The sequence below is a fragment of the Lissotriton vulgaris genome, chromosome 7 (genome assembly GCF_964263255.1).
Source record: "Lissotriton vulgaris chromosome 7, aLisVul1.2, whole genome shotgun sequence".
Classification (NCBI taxonomy): Eukaryota; Metazoa; Chordata; class Amphibia; order Caudata; family Salamandridae; genus Lissotriton; species Lissotriton vulgaris.
In genome coordinates this window covers 338,971,929-338,985,946 of record NC_141695.1, presented here as the reverse complement: position 1 = coordinate 338,985,946, position 14,018 = coordinate 338,971,929, and the positions used below count along the sequence as shown (strand labels likewise).

General features: G+C 44.7%; 1 protein-coding gene across 1 annotated transcript in view; it reads right to left on the bottom strand.

Moving 5' to 3' along the window:
* Positions 1–3,881, bottom strand: part of LOC147701524 (circularly permutated Ras protein 1-like) — a 223,338-nt gene extending 219,457 nt beyond the window's left edge. Inside the window, exon 1 of the mRNA XM_086930201.1 lies at positions 3,563–3,881. The gene's annotated coding sequence lies outside the window, so the exon portion shown is untranslated. The remainder of the gene's footprint in view (positions 1–3,562) is intronic.
* Positions 3,882–14,018: the final 10,137 nt, after the last annotated feature.

The following is a 14,018-nucleotide window of genomic DNA, read 5'->3' as shown; positions in this document are numbered from 1 at the left end:
TCAAAGTCAAATACCTGCCTTCAAGTAACCAGGCAAAGCTGGTTGAAGTCATTTGCTAAAGTATTACGCTGAGCCGTCTGGGTTAGTAATTCCCTTAGCAGTTACTTTAGGTACTTACCTCCAAGAGCAACAACTATATCTCAGGCCACGCCCTTGGCTTCAGAAGGTGCTAGGAGCTGCTTTGGCTTAACCTTGTTCATCTTTTTTGTTTAATTTGCTGATCCTTTCGTGAATATAAAAATACAGTCTTATTGATTTTTACAGAAATAAGACTGATGGGACACTGACATTTACTATGTCATTCCTAAGTCAAATTGAACCAAGTCTGTACCACTCAAAATATGACTTGCCCCTTTGACCAAGGTCACACTGGATGGTCGTGTATGTAAAGAGATTATCTGTAGTGCTGTCCTTTACTGTACTGGGTAGAATGTGGTTTGTCTTCTGCCTGAGGATGTCTTCTGTTGTATTTGTTCTTTCTTGGAATTATTAATGTGGAATAGAGAAGCTAAATTCACTGGAGGAAGAGCTCTGTTTATGCAGACGACAATACCAATAAAGAATATTCTTTTCAACTACTGTGTGTCGAAGAACTGTTTAGTTGGTGACCAGTGCCATCAAGGACCCTAGACTGCTGACGGTGAGGCCACCACAAGCATTACTACGCGATAAGAACAAGTAGTTTCAGGGTAAAGTTGTGTGCTTCAATTTATGATCGACATAGCACCTGAAGACAGAATGAGAATTAACTCTAGCATCATATTATGCTTTATTGAGGGTTAGAGTGCCGATTGTATTCATGGTGTCACGGTAAAGAGATGTTCATGGAGACAAGAGCATGGTATGGAGAAGAGGTTGTTGACTGCCACTAATGCATAGGAGGACATTATGTGTGCATCAGTGATATGAGGAGTTCTCCTTGAGCCTCACCTGCAGTTGACAGGAGGGTATGCGAGACTATTTAATATTACGAATCCTATAAATGCAGTTAATAGCAGTGTCAGAATTGGCGCTAGCTGGCTTTGCAACGAATAAAGAGCTACATTAGGGCCTCAGCTGGACCATCAAAATATGGAAGCAATTAGCCAAATTGTAATTTGTGGACCGATAGTGATTAATGGACCATTCTTCCTTTGAGTTGCCACATCAATGACAACTAAAAAACCTGGTCTTCGAAGGAACGAAAGGCTGCAAGGAGTTGCAGGAAGAGAAGCCGGGTCTGGTGGCTCAGTGGACTAATGCGTCCACTGCAGGGGCCTGTGTTCGACCTCATGGTCACAGGTTCGAATCCCGGCGGGTCCACTCAGCCTTTCATCCATCTGAGGTCGATAAAATGAGTACCATTGAGTTGGGTAACAACAAACATCTGTTATTCAGCGCCAAGATACCCGTAGTGGTGAACGTGCGCTTTACAAATACACATGTTATGTTATGGGATGGAAAGAAGGAGAAGGAAGTGATGACAGAGCTGTTTGGATTGAAGAATTTCCAACTGTTGGGACAGAGCACTCAACATCTTGTTTATTTGGTTTCCTGGTTCTTTTTCATCTTGTGGAAACTTCTATTCACTTATTGCTTGCCCAGTCATGTTTTCCTTCACCGTTGACTCTCCTCTACCCTACCCCATTTAACTCCATCTTCTCGATCAAGTACTAATGGTCAATGAATACGTTCTGTCTAAGAAAGCTTTGATTTTTTTGCATTCTTCCACAAGGGGACACTTCCAAACGTTCCCACAGGAAATATCCTAATGCCCCCTAGGCTAGGATCACCAGTCTCCCAATGATCTGTTTAGCCATTTCAGGAGATCCCACAACGTCCCTATTAGTCACTATGTCTCAATAGCCCATTTCATGATAGTTTGAGACACCTCCAAACAGTCTTAGAGACACAGCCACTTATTTTATTAGCTTCTGTGGATGCATCATTTTCTGTATAATGATCGATTTACAGCTCTTTCCACATAATCTACAGACTGTTGCATGATTTGCAGATTTCGAAAATAATAAATATTGTTTCCAGCTCAAATGGATCAAAAGTTACAAAAACTGAGCATGGTGCAGTGGCAGCCCTTTTGCAAAGTTTAACTGGTCACCAATTGCTGTATTCAGGTGCTAAACGGGTATTATGACGTGAAATGTTTGCCCAAACAGTATTAATATGGCTTAAATAACAAAACAAAAAAATACTAAGAATGTGCTGCATTTTTGTCACATACTTTGCCTTTTCCTAATGTATAAATAATGTAATCAACCGTGCCGCATAATTTGGTTTTCCACTGTCAGATTAATCCAGTGTCCCTGCCTGTACTCAAGATGAAATGACCTTAGTCAGTTTAGTCTCCCCCACAAAAATGCAATATCTCAAACTACAGTGCACCACCCATACACACTGCTTTCACCACCACCCGTTTTTTTTTGTTTTTTGCATACCCTAATCACTAGTATATGCAGTAGACCGTTGTTCTCTCTACCATTCCTATTTGATACTTAGAGTATATCCAGTCATATCCCTTCCTTTGTATATAGAGATAACTCTAGCGACCAGTCTCCTACGTGACTGTTGGAGTATATCCATGTGTTTCCCCTCCTTATGTATATAGAGATAACTCTAACGACTAGTCTCCTATGTGACTTTTAGAGTATATCCATGTGTTTCCCTTCCCTATGTATATAGAGATAACTCTAATCACTAGTATATGCAGTAGACCTTTGTAATTTCTACCACTCCTATGTGACTCTTAGAGTATATCCAGTCATATCCCCTCCCGATGTATATAGAGATAACTCTAACCACTAGACTATGCAGGAGTCCGCTATGCTCTCTACGATTCCTATGTGACTCTTAGAGTATATCCAGTCTTATCCCTTCCCTATGTATATAGAGATAACTCTAATCACTAGTGTATGTAGTAGTCCGCTATGCTCTCTACGATTCCTATGTGACTCTTAGAGTATATCCATGTGTATCCCCTCCCTTTGTGGTATACACCTGTTACAACGCATTTGTTACAACGCACTACTGTTACAACGCGACTTTTACAACGCATACCATTACAACGCATTGCGCTGGGGGGCGCTCTAGGATAGGGAATAAGTATAATTTACTATCCAACACCTTCCCTAGGGTCCACGGGGACTGGAGTTAGAATAGTAAATTATACTTACCACTATCCAGCACCCCAAAGCGCTATGCGTTGTAATGGTATGCGTTGTAATGTTCGCGTTGTAACGGTAGGTAGTTGTAATGGTATGCGTTGTAGCATGGTACATCCCTCCCTTTGTAGATAGAGATATCACCAGTATATGCCTAGAGTATTTCAATTTGTATCTCCTCCTTATGTGACTCTACCTCTTGTACATTTGCAATTTTTTTCTGTTTGTATCCTCTATGTAACGCATGTAATCCTAAATCCTTAAGTTTTCAACTGGTTCTTATGTAAAGCAAAAATTTGCTATGTTCTCAAATGGTTCTTATGTAAAGTGCTCTGACACCTTCGGGTAAAGTTCGCGCTATATAAAATTGCACAAATAAATAAATAAATAAATAAAGTCACTCTCACCAGCGGCAGCCACTGGCGTAGCGGGTCCGTATTCTGGAAGAGTTTTACGCAGATTGCGGCCACAGCCTCCCGAAGGCGCGGACCCCAAGGGCAGCTTTCCTCGTCTGGACACGAGTTCGCGGTCCGCGGTGAGGGAACAACCGTCGCGCGTGCGAGGCGGAGGCGAATAGAAACTGTTCACCCCCCAACGACTCGAGGAGAGAAGTCACGAGGATCCTCGCAGCGGGAGCACAACAACCGCATTCCGCAGCCAGTCCGACCGGCATCCACCTGCACCACAACACACAATACGCACCCGACCCGGGGACGAGCGTCGCGCTGGATTGTGTTTCCTGCTTGCAGTTTTGTAGCGCCTTGGCTACGCCGCTCCCTGCCCTCTCACACAATGCGTTAAAAGGTCAATAATCCGCTATGAGCCTCTGGTATGGAATGTGCGTCACAAGTTTAGCTTACTTTGAATACTCGACAAAAACGAAAATCATTTGTGAGGCTTCCTCGTGGGTCTGCAGAGTGCAAATGCAACCTCCATTCCTTAGTTGTGAAAAGAGTACAAGCATGAAGGCTGGCGGCACCCCTTGACCTGCTCACTCGCGCCTCTAGTGACTATGTTGTCGACCTTGGCACCTGGACCGTGGGTTCAATCCGGACTTGAATCCTTGGTAAAACCGTGTGATCCTCAGCAAATCACTTTTACTGCTTTCTTTACTCGCATCTTCAGTTGGGCCCCTCACAATATACTTTTGCTGGACAATGTACCACATGTGTGACAGGCTTCTGCTACAATTAGACTAAGTCTCTGTGCAAAACGGTACTGCTCCTGGAAGGTCGGTGAGGGCTGAATCCAATTCCTTAAACAGTCTGGCAAGATGGGTGCCCATTTGAGGGGATGAGCTGCTGACTTTGAAGCTCGGGCACCAGGTTCGAGTCTAGAACTCGGCGTCGACTCAACATTCTGTGATTTTGGGCAAATCACTTCATCTCCCCATGCCTACAAAAAAATAAAATTAATATGTCCTTGTGTAAGATAACTGGTGCTCTGTAAAGCGCTCTTAATACCTTCGGTTCGAATTCACGCTATATAAATCAAGCACCAAATAAAGCTTGGCCTGAAGATGCAGTGAGGTCTGATATCTGCCAACTCTCCCATAATCTACGCACTTTCATACCTGCAGCTGGATGTCCATCACAAGTTGTATGTGGCCCAGTCCGTGTTTTAGTTTTGAGCTCTTGATGTACATATAAACTGTCCTCGCTGTGCGCCTTGAAGCTAGAGAATAAGGGTTCCTTCATCCTCTGTGCACAAGGATTCCTAGGCCCATCCCTTTTTGTCCCCTTCTGTATTATTGTAATTGACCACCAATTTCTCCCAGTGACTTCAGATTTACCTACAGTCCTCATTCAAGTCAGCCCCGTAGAGATTTGTGTTTCCAGCTCTAAGGCATGAAATATAGCAGGCCTGAAGTGGATGGGTTAACCATGCATGAAGTGGATGGGTTAACCAGGCCTGAGGTGGGTGGGTTGACCAGCCCTGAGAATGGTGAGTTAAGCGGTTCCACTTGCACACTTTTAGATCATGCACTCAACCTTGGCATCATACTGGACTCATTTCTCACAATGAATTACCAGATCAACGCCGTCTCCTCCGTATGCTTCAACACCCTCCGCACACTAAATTCAAATGGATACCCGCAGACTCCAGGAAAACTGTCACTCAAGCCCTCATCACTAGCAGATTGGACTACGGCAACATCCTCTACACAGGATTCAACAAGAAACTCCTCCACAAACTCCATACTGTCCAGAATGTCTCAGCCAGACTATTCCTCGATAACCCAAGACACAACCACATCACCCAACACCTCCGCGACCTCCACTGGCTTCCATCGAAAGAAGGATAACTTTCAAGCTGCTCACGCACGCATACGAGGCCCTCCACAACATCGGACCTCAATACCTCAACAACCGCCTCTCCTTCCACACACCCAAGAGAAACCTCTGCTCAGCCGACCTCGCCCTAGCCACCGTCCCACGCTTCCACAGGAACAGGGCGGTGGAAGGCACTTCTCCCACCTTGCAGCCAACACATGGAACGAGCTCCAGCTCCGGCGAAGCATGACACTGGATAAATTCAGGAAAGACCACAAGACCTGGCTCTTCGAATGGCCCCAACAGAGCTGCCCCACTCCCCCTCCCCCCCAGCGCTTTGAGACCTTAACAGGTGAAAGAGCGCTTCATAAACACTGATTGATTAGAAACATAGTACGAACAGAAGAGACATCGAATAGCTTAGACCTGCCACACAACTTCCTAGGAAGTGCCATACATCCTTTTACCCCAATATCACAGCAAGGGGGGAAAAATACTAATGTAGGGCTAGGTGTACACAACTTCTTTTGCAGTCTCAAACACTCCAGATTTGTGCGCCCGCAAAAAGTTATTTCCAGTGTAACAAACCCATTAAAGGAGTTGGTAAAGATGTACTATCTCCTAAAATGGGTTTCAGAAAGGTTGCCAAATTGCAGCTAGGACGGGCGTGTTGTGGTTCTACCTTCCAAATTGGTGTTCAGTAACATATTTATCAGTGGATACTATTTGCAAAAGGGAAAGGGACCACTTTGTGCACATTTCCCTCTGTGAATTGGGGTAAAACTTTAAGGGGGGAGTAGGCAGTGGCCCAGAAGACCACAGCCAACTCTCTGAAACTTCTGATTATATAACACATTTTTTTTCTAAAATGAGGCCTATTTCCTTTAAGGAAAAACGGGCTGCTTTAAAAAATATACTTTATTTAAAGTCAGTCTGAGATGGTGATCTGTTACCAATGCTGGCCACCATCTCTATAATAATGACCAGTTGGAATTTGTTGCAATTTGCAACCTACCTAATGAATATTAATTAGTTAGGACAGATTTTGACTTGCCTTCAATCCTTATTTTGCGAACCAACCTATTAGTACATAGGTCAGTTCACAAAATAAGTTTCTGGTCGCAAAAAGACTGGTCACAAATTGATTTTGCAACTGGAACAGTAGCACATCTGGCCTATTGTTGAACTATTGAGAATACGATAAATTAGGAACAGGTTGAATTATGGACTTAGACTGACATTAGACAACAGAAAATGTATCTTAACCAAAATTTGGGTACAAAAATATTCGTTCTTTATTAAATCATGATAAGTTTTAAAAAGAGTTACAATGATCTTTGGGTATATGTGAAGAACTTTCTACATATATTGCATACTGTAAATTCCAATTTATGGATTTTTAAAGTGCATTACAGTAAATATTTAAAACATGGCTATAGGTTACAGTGTACTACGCGCGTTTCGGCTGTGAGCCTTCATCAGGAAGCCATGACCGGGATTTACTCCGGAGACGCCACACAGAATCCATCATTGGACCGCCCTCGGGACCGTCGGAAAAGAATTTGCTGTAGCGGACCTCTAACCCTCTTGTGCAACATAACGCGCCCGTTGTGAGCTTAAATACACCTCCATATAACGCTCTCGGCCCACCGGGATTTACTCCGGAGACGCCACACAGAATCCATCATTGGACCGCCCTCGGGACCGTCGGAAAAGAATTTGCTGTAGCGGACCGCGAACCCAGGCCACTATTTCTTATTTGCACACCAAGCGACCAACATAGAAACTCGATATTAGCGCACCAGATATAATTGAATATAGAAGGTTTTTTGCATTCTTCCTCCGAATCGACTTCTCTACCGGACACCATTATTGGAAGACCCAACACAGCCTATGGGCAGGACTAATCAAAATCTCAGCCTTAAGAACGGCCAAGGCAGATTCCAATCCACCTATAAGGGTAACTGGAAACAGTCATGGCTTCCTGATGAAGGCTCACAGCCGAAACGCGCGTAGTACACTGTAACCTATAGCCATGTTTTAAATATTTACTGTAATGCACTTTAAAAATCCATAAATTGGAATTTACAGTATGCAATATATGTAGAAAGGTCTTCACATATACCCAAAGATCATTGTAACTCTTTTTAAAACTTATCATGATTTAATAAAGAACGAATATTTTTGTACCCAAATTTTGGTTAAGATACATTTTCTGTTGTCTAATGTCAGTCTAAGTCCATAATTCAACCTGTTCCTAATTTATCGTATTCTCAATTGTTTGATTTATCCCGAATTAGGAACTCTAGTCGGGGATACCCTCTTCTTGTACGCACACTATTGTTGAACTATATCTTCAAAATCTAACAAAGGAAGGTAACAGACTGTCATAAGCGCAAGCTGCAGCTGCAGAAAACCCCAAAATGAAGTCCTGGTGGTCAGTTACTGTACCCTATGAGGCCTAGTCATCACTTTGGATGTGTTCAGCATTACACTCTGGCATCTGGGCATCTGATGTAATTCATCAGATAGCACCACGCACTCACACACCCTGAAATCAGCAACACTGTTGTTATACTAAGGATTTGGTGTGCTCAAACACTAATCCGTACTGATACTTTACATGCCCATGTCTTTATTCTGCCATAGCACATGTGATTCCCTTTAACACAATATGGTGATTATGGGGGGGAGGAGTAATGAATGAAACAGGATTTGTATAGCACACAGCTACTCCTAGGAGTGCCCCGGCACTGAACTCACAGGTAGGATCACCAGTTTTGACAAGACGTCTATTCTTGTACGAACAGCCATGTTTTCAGTCTTTTTCTGAAGGAAAGGCGTTTCCTGGAGCAAGGCCAGCAGGCCATCAGTTCTATGCCTGATGATTGATGTCTGATGACAGATTATTTAACTCGATAGCCTGTGGTAGACATAGACATTGTGACTCCCTAGTGTATAGCATTGTGGCTCCAACGCTGAGAAAAAATTGACCCATCTCTAGTTTCCCCTCATAGCTTGAAGACCGACACCTCCCCTCTGTTTCAAGGAGCTTAAGTCTCTGAATACAAGAATAATGTTAACACTAACTAACCAGTTGCTGGTGGCATATTGGAACGGAGAAGCAAATGGATCTACAGAGGTCCATTCATCGATTTATCAGAATGTATTGAGACACTCGCCTATATATCAGGCATCCATTCTGTTTGGGTGTGTAGTCAAAGATGTCGTCCCTCCCACTGAGAATTTGGTTGCCAACCATCAACTCACTGGAGTGCAGCTATGAGAGAAGAAAACAAGACAAACACTTGTATGACCAACCATTGGGACTCCTCTCCCTTCTGGAAGCGGAGATCATGTGAGTATTCAGGACAGACTTTCAGGCTGGAATTCTAGATCCTTTTCGATAGCGTTTCATGAACAATCACCAGCACAAGAGGCTCAATGGTGCAGTGGAGATAAATGGTGAGATTGTAACAAGTAATGTGTGCATATGGAGAGAAGCAAGTCCCATCACCATGATTTTGAGCCTCCTGAGGTGTCCCTTCAAGATCTGGGATCACCAGCTACTCCGTAGCTATATAGCTCAACAACACTAGTGAAGATGAAAGTGTCCGTAGGAACAAGTGCTGCAAGAATCGCAGAGGGCGAGTCGTGGACGTTGCGTGGTAGCTCTAGCATCTGAGCCTATCAGATAAGTCCAACCTGAAGACCAGCCTTAAGATCTGCTGTAAGCAGATCTGTGCAACCTTCAATCATTGTTTTTCCCAGCATCAACCATGTAATTTGGAATTGATATGAATGAAAATAGAGCTAAGTGGCACGATGGGAATAATAAAAGAGATGGGCGATGAAGTGAATAAAGATGGAAAAAAATTCTAAATAGATGCCAAATTTATACCCAGACTAGGTGAACTGCTTGCACAATTTATGTCTTTCTAGCAAAGTTTATAAGGAACATGGGCTTAAAAGCTCTGTTCTGCTTCCATTTTTAAAAGATTTTTTTAAGGGGAGATTAATTATTCCCCCGTGCCACTGCCCAACCCCACCTAAATGTCTATGGGGAGGATCATAACTTCTAGCACACCACAAAAAAATCTTTGAATAATTAACGAATGGCTCTTCAGAATGCGCTGTAAAATTGATGACGTTTCAGTCAATTTGTTTGAAAGTTGTGTCGCAAAGGGCAAATTATGGCCCCCTTTGTTCAGATTTTCCTTTGGAAATGACCTCACAATGCCCTTGTGGAAGAGTATCCCAATTAGGCAGTCCTTGACATTTTGGATTATTTCACGATTTCTCTTTAAGAGCTGCCTGAAAATCGTGTCCGTCTTTGACCTATTTCTTTGAAATGTTTGCTGTAAAATAGGACATTTGGCGCAATGTTTTCAAACTCTCATCCATGTGCAAATCCCCTTCCCTGGGCCTCCCTAGAAAGAGTCCGGTTCACCAGCTTGCTAGCTCTCTAAGTGCCATTTCGGATATGGCTCAAAATAGTGGGCATTTTATTTTTCTTTGTAAACCCCTATATTTGAGCGCGGTACCACTTCAAGGTGTACCACCAAGGAGTGGCAGCCATATAGAGAGAGACGTACAGGCATTTCCTGTTGCAAAAACTTGTCATGTGAAAAACCACCCCAACCCCCTAAAACACCCCCATATTCTTTGCTATTTTAAGAAATGAATAAAAAAAAATCAAGAATACTTGAGTATAATTCAAGTCTGCCAACTCTAAAAGCCATGAAAATAGGCACTGAAAGAACAGAAATACTGTTGATAAATACATTTTGCATCATTCAGACAGTAACACTGGGGTGACTGGTAAGTATTGCTACTTTAGACAGTTCTGCCAAATGAAATGTGCCTCGCCCACTAGTTCTCTGCATTGCCTGGGAGTGCTGAAGCATGCCCTGAACTGGAGGTTTGATATGTTTTAGAAATGCTAGGCTTTTACAGAGTACTCAAATGCTAAGCACAGAAGTAGGAGTTGTGGTGAGAGTTAAAGAGTGTACCATATTAGGCAACAGAAAGAGACGTCTTGTTCTTGTTACTGATTAGGCATTTATAAGACCCTCGAACACTGTACAATCACAGTAAAACTCACATGAAACTCATGGGCTAAAAGCTTCTCAGAGAAACAGACAAGAAATATTATAAACATCGTTTTACCCAACATGAACGTACTTAGAACGTTAAATGTGTGTTCCACTTTTATCAAGGCTGTGCGACGTGACGTGTACATGGGATAGAAACGAGCACCACAATCTGACTGGTTCTCCCAAAGTCACCTGTACACATTTCTCTAGATTCAAAACCTCAGTGCAAAACTAAGACATGTTTCAGAACTATCAAGCTGTGCAATGCTAGGAGTGAGATGTTCAGTTAGCCCTGGCTTTTTGGTCCATGCCACTTTGCATTCTACTGTTTCTAGTTCTGCATTTACAATGGGAAACAGAACACTTTAAGTACTAGCTGAAAAGTGACTCAAGCTAAGCAACCAGATCTGTCTCAATATACAATGTTAGACGTAACACATAGGTTGTAATTCAAGCATTCAAATTATTTTGTTTTTCGAATTTGTATGTATATAAATGAATAATCAATAATTTTGGCAGTGGCGGCTCCTTCGCTAAGGCAGAGGTGTGTCGCGCCACAGAGCAGGTCAAAGAGGTAAAAATAAATTGATAATAACTCAATATTATTTTACTTTTCCCGTTGCTCAGTTGGGGCAGGATAGGGAAAGGCCGCTGTGCTCACGGAGCAGGGGAGGAGTCGTTTGTCCACTCCAAGTGCGCAGGACACTTTGAATCGTCATGCGCACTTCGCAGGTTCTTCATGCAGACTGCATCACAGCCTGCATGGAGAACATGCCCAGCCTCCCATTCTCTGGCTGAGCACTGATACACGGCGCTCAGACTAATCACAAAGCTGCATTGCAGCGTTGTGATTGACTATAGGGAGGCTGGGAGCCGGGTGCTTGCTGCTTCCTGCTTCCTGCCCTGGAAGCGGGCTAAGAGGGAGAGGGAGAGGAGGCAGTGGTGAAGGCAGGCAGGTAAGTGTGTTTTTTCTGTGGCCAAACCCTGAATGCAACCAACCTCCTGCATGCAGCCAACCCCACACCGCTCATGGTCTTCAGGCATGCGCAGCGAAGTGTTGGCTGCAGGGCCTCTAGCCAACCCGTCAAAGGCAGCCAACCTAAGAGGGGGCCATGAAGCCCACCTCCCTAAGCTGATTCTGACCCAGCAACCAGCAACCAGATCTCCCAGGGTCCACCACATTTTTTTTAGGGGTGGAAGGTATGTGGCCCACTCCCCGGTCTATATTTTGACCCCGGGACCACATCTCCAAGGGCCCAACCTTATTGTAAATTGGGAGGGGGCACATAGTTCCCCTCCCCATATCTCCTGGGGTCCAGCCAAATTCGTATGTCGGAGAGAGGCATGCAGCTCTCCTCCCCAGGGCAATATTGGTCCCAGGGACCCCATGCCCCAGGCCCTCATTTTTATTAAATAGGGGGGCTCTGTGGCCCCCACAGACCAAATCCTGCCCCCAGGGCCCACCGTTTTCTGATAGAGGAGGGGGCATGCTACCATACCCCTGGGTCAATAGTGGCCCTGGACACCCCATCCCGCAGGGCCAATGCAATTAATAATTAGGGCGGCCAGGCACAACACCCCAGGCCCATTTTGAGGTGGGGACCATACCTCTGTAGGCCCTGCCAAATTAAGAATTGGGAGGGGGTACTCGTCCCCCTCCACAGCCCAATATTTGCCCTGGGGACCCCATCTCACGGGGTCTGTCCAGTAAAGTGTGGGTGCCATGGAGCCCCCCCAGGACACCCACTTCCTCTTTGTTGGGGGCCGCAGGGGAGCCCAAATTACCTGGCGGCCCCAGCCGGCTCCCTGTCTCCAGTGGGAGCTGGTATTGCTTTCACCTGCTGGGTGTAGTAGAAGATGCTGCTCCCTATGAGTAGGAGCATTTTTTTATCTATTTCCCTGCTCACTTCACAGCAGGCAGGGAAACAGGCAAAAAGTCAGCTCCCAGCAGGTGGGAACATTTTTCCTGCTCCCAGCCGCATGGGAGCTAACTTACTGTTTGCTCTTGCTTGGCCGGAACTTTATAATTGATCCTCCAGAGTGAGAGCACACAGAGGTTTCCCTGCCTACAGAAGTTCCTGGCAGGGAACCACTATGTCCCGGGGTGGACATTCCGGGGCATAGTTGAGCCTCGCCCTGGGGATGGGGTCCCTAGGGCTGTTAATGACTCCAGAAGGGGGGCACGCGGGCACCACCTGCCATTTTTTAGTGTGGCCGGGCCCGTGGGCTTGGGGTACTAGGGACTGAAAACAGCCAGAGGAGGCAGGCCATGTGGCCCCCACTCTCTTTAATTATTTAAGCCGGGCCCTGGGAGGGTGGCAACACCAGGGGCCGAAAAAGGCCCAGGAGGTGAGCCACATGCCCACCTCCCAATATATAAATGCACGGGCAGGCCTCAGGGTGTATCGGTACCCGGGGACGAAAACGGCATGAGCAAGGGGGCAGCGCTGCCCCCCTCCTCTTCACAATAATTTGAATGCCATGGGAGTGGCTGTCCCCAGGGATGAAAGTGGCCCATGTAGGTTGGCCACATGCACTCCCTCCAGTCATTTTATCAAACCCATTCCCCCCGGGACTTAGCCCACCCGGTAGTCAAATTAAAAAACAAGCCTGTGCTTGTGTTTTAAAACATTTTTTTGCTGTGGATTTGCGAATCCTCCACGAATTTGCAGCAACATTTAAAAAAAAATTTGGGGGGACCCCAGTGCTGTCCCTGTGGGACCCCATTATCAGGCCAGGGGGTCAGGGTATTCCTTCCCTGCCCCCTTCTGTTTTTTAAAAACGTTTTTCTTGGGACCAGGCCAAGTTTGTATGCCAAGATGGCTGCCTACACTTCTTGTTTGAAGTGTTGTCACCCAATCAGATCTCATTTTGAGATCTGTCATATCTGCGGAGGGTTCATGTCCCTAGATATCTATACATCTTATTTTTAATAACTCCAAAACTAATTGCATGGGGAAAAGTTTGGGACCCTCCCCTATTTCTCAGCCCCTGCTTGACCGATCACCCCGAAACTTTCCAGACAGCAGCTGAAGTGATTGGAATACTAGTTTTGAAAAAATGTTGATGATTCTTCAAACCGCGCCAAAGTTATTGGGAAAACAAAAAAAGCTTAGTCTATGGAAACTAGGTCCTACTTACTCATCTTACTTTTTTGTCTTTTCTTCTTTTAATTTAATTTTTTTTTTAACTGCTTCTTGTAATATTGACGCAGATGCTGGATGTTTTGTTAAATGAAATGGTCTGTATGTGTTTAATTTGCTTGTGCCACCCATAAATAAAAATGTTTTTTAAAAAAAAGGAAACTAGGTCCTACCAATAACTACCTACTGGCAGTCGCAGGGAGTCCATAGGATATAAGGGGTCAGGATACAGGTATCCTTAACCTATGAGACTGATGGAGGGGTCTGTGAGATCCCTCTTGGGCAAGAAAATGTGGGAAGCTGTTTTTTGCTCATGCGAGGATCCGCAGATCCACAGCGGCAATCAGCGAG